Source organism: Suricata suricatta, chromosome 8, assembly GCF_006229205.1.
Source record: "Suricata suricatta isolate VVHF042 chromosome 8, meerkat_22Aug2017_6uvM2_HiC, whole genome shotgun sequence".
NCBI classification, from domain to species: Eukaryota; Metazoa; Chordata; class Mammalia; order Carnivora; family Herpestidae; genus Suricata; species Suricata suricatta.
Window position 1 is genome coordinate 119,776,761 of NC_043707.1, and position 3,687 is coordinate 119,780,447.

Here is a 3,687-nt window from a genome sequence, read left to right on the forward strand (position 1 = left end):
TTACCAAGTGGCATGATTAATAGGAGAACTAACCCCAGTCACTGTTCCACTTAGGTCAAGCAGTTAAGCACACACATTTTCAAGTAGGGGAAGCAGGGTCCCAAAGGCCACACAGCACTTCTGGCTGGATGGACCCCAACACAGATGCTTAACTGACTGACCCACCCAGACACCCCAAGGAGCTGATGTTCTTAACTGGAGGGTAGGTAGATGGGCTTCAAGGATGCCAAATCCCCTTGTAGCCCTTAAACTTTGGTCAACTTAATAAGTACTATATTCCTGTTGATGGGCTTAGACCCATCCTGTTGGGAGAGGGGGAGCTGTAGGAGCTGAGGCCTGGATTGCTCCCAAGACACAGAGAGGGTGCAGGGAGGAGGACCAGAGATGGGAGGGGATGCCACCTTTGCCCCCAAAACCAGGTTATGAAGTGGGGCACTAGTCAGGGCTTAAGCCAACGATTCCTAGCCCTCCAGGAGTGCAACCCGGGAGGGTTCACAGGAGAGGGGGCATTTTCCTGGGAGGAAAGTCTAAAGCATTTACCAGATTCTCAAAGGAGTCTGTATTAGTTAAAATAGGCAAGGCCTGTCCTTCAGGGACAAACAGCCCCAAATCTCAGTAGACAACGTCTAAGTGGCTGACTTCCTCCTCTGATCAGCAGCTCCCTGTCAGGTGACACTCAAGGGCTGCTGTCCCTGGTGCCTGGTGATGGGAGGTGTCCCACCCATCTCAACATGCAGCCCCCATTCCTTTCAACAAGGGGAGAGAGCTGGGGGCTCCTGAGCCCACAGCGACGCCCATCACTCCCATTGACTGCAGCTGGTTCATGGCCCCCCCGGGCTGGGGTGCAGCCTTCTGTTCCCTCAGGAAGGCGAGGATGGCCTGCTATCAAGGCGGGATGGGAGGGGCAATAGAAAGTCAACATGATCTGGAGATTTTAGCAAATGAATATCCCCAGGCCGCAGTTTTGGGGAGTTCTGTTCTGTGGTCCAGGAAACTGTGTTTTAACACGTCTCACAAGATGAATGTGTCTGCAGGTCATGCAGCCCTCTGAATGGATGATGCTCTACTCCAGAGGTTGCCAGACCCATTCTCTTCTACTTATGTCCTCCATGCTGCCAGGTTGGGGGCTCATTGATGTCCTAGCATCACATCAGGAGGCTGCCATTATTTAGAATCTGAGACCCCAAGGCTGACACACTAATACTACCCTCAGGTCCATTTCACTTGCGGGACTGCTGAGGCACAGAATGCACGTGTAGCTGTGAAGGTACCACTGGATCCGACACTGTGGACCCCTCTCCTCATCTGGGCTAAGGAAAAGGCCCATGTCCCCTCAGTGCTCCAAACCACATCCCCAGGGGGTGCGCCCACCTGGCAGCTTTCAGGGTGGTGGAACTTGAGGACCCTGGGAGCAGAGAATAGTGGTATCCGATCCACCCCCAGTGTGGCCAGCTTGCTCTTTGCCACTGTTGTCTGCTCCTGCTAGGAGAACGAGATTGGAAGGACAGGGCCCGTTTCATTCACCAGAATGAATAAACAGAAGACAAAGAAGACAGTACAGAGCGTAATGAAGCTTCTAGGGGCAGAATTCACGTTCCCTGAAATCCAGGCCAAGTTCCATCCCCATGGCCTGTCCCGTTTTTGGAGCTGATGAAGCCGAAACAATTAACAAGTTATTGTCTTTCTGCAGCCGGAGCAAGGCTGGCTTCCCTGGCGGGGCAGTGGGCAGGTGTCGGAGTTGGCTCAGACTGGCTCCTGAGGGCCAGATGTTAAATAGTCAGGAATTCTGTGAGCCAGGTGTTAAACTACAGGTTGATTGAAATTGGCCATGATGAGGGGCGCCTGGGTGGCTCAGTCGGTTGAGCAGCCGGCCTCGGCTCAGGTCATGATCTCACGGTTCGTGGGTTCAAGCCCCGCATCAGGCTCTGTGCTGACAGCTCAGAGCCTGGAGCCTGCTTCAGATTCTGTGTCTCCCTCTCTCTCTGACCCTCCCCTGCTCACGCTGTCTCTCTCTATCTCTCAAAAAATAAATAAAAGACATTAAAAAAATTAAAAAAAAAAAGAAATTGGCCATGATGGGAATATTTACACCACAGAAATTGTCGATTCAGGACTTTTCTTTTTCTTTTTAGCTGGCACACCACCGTACTAGAGTCTTTGTAAATGGCTAAGTCAGATTACGAGGAGAAAGGGGCAAAGCTTGGGTCTCTCTGGAGCCCCACTAGGTTGAGGGTGACACAGAGAATGTAGTCATTAGAGAGCATATTGCTGGCCCTTCTGCACTTGGAATGGGTCCCCTAGAAGGGGAGCTTCCAGGTTTACTGAGGATGGATTTATCACCTAGCCCAGGGCCAGGAAGGCCTGCCAGGCTGGCCACACATGGGGGCCAGGTTCGGGTGTGTGCAGGGTAAAGCATCACTGGGGTACACGGGGCCATGTGCGTGGACATGTGCACATGGATCGTGTTCCTCAGTGCAACAGGCGTGTATCTGCTGTGCCCACGGCGACAAACTGCCACTGGGTCACCCTTGCCTGTGATGTGCCTAGGAACAGAAGAAGGTAGCCAAAATGGCTATGAGTTTCCTATTGCTGCTGTAACAAACTATGCCCCACACGTAATGGCTTAAAACAGCACAAACTGGTTCCACACACAAGGAGCAGAGAAGTCCCTGCTCCATCCTGACAACAAGTGAAAAGCTGAACAGACTTAAAAATCTACAACTTTTCTTGGAAGTGTGAGAGAGGGCAGGAAGCAGGGCAAACAGGTGCAGAGACGGGCAAATACAGGAGGCACGCCTCCCTGAGGCAGAGAGGCTCCCAAGTGGAAACCAGCACAGGAAATCAGTGCTGGGCCAGGAAACCCTGGACCTTAATAGACAAGTTGTAGGAGGCTCATGTGGACAGCTCAGAGGCTAAATCTCCAGGGGATCCAGTAACATGACAAGGCAGCCCCCCAAAATTCTAAGATTTACCTGCAGGGACAGAACCAGCTTCCACAGTAAATATGACAGAAAAGTGTTCTCAGGCTTAAGTAAGGTAAAGGGAAAAGAAACCATTCTGAAACAGGCCAGCCAGAGTACTCTGTGCTTCTTAAGCAGGCCTCCCCTCTGGGGAGCTGGTTAACCAGAGCCTAACCTGCTGGGCCATCACACACCGACGGGCCTGGGGAGCGAAACACACAGCCCCAGCCTACTCAACCCACCCTGCCCCACCGAAAGGGGGAGGAAAACCCGAGAAGCACCGGTGAAGTCGGCGGTCTGGAGGCCCGGGTCACTAAAAGACGAGCCCTAACCACAGGACTACAGAGCACTCCCCTCCCCCAACACCTCGCCACATTACCGAAAGCCTACTGCTAGCAGTCTCTCGAGAAAAAATTACAAGACACACGACATACTGAAAGTCAAACAACACAATGTAAAGAGAAAGAGCAGGCATCAGACACATACGTGGCAGGGATACTAAAGTTATAACACTGAGATTTTTTTTAATCCAGACTGGGAATTTAAAACAACTAGGATGAATCTGCCGTGGGCTCTAACAGATAGAGTGGACAGCATCCAAGGACAGATGGGCAATGCAAGCAGAGAGATGGAAATCCTGGGAACCAAAAAGAAATGTTAGTGACAAAAAATGCTGTGACCAAAATGAAGAATTCTTTGATGGGCTTCTCAGTAGACGGGACACAGA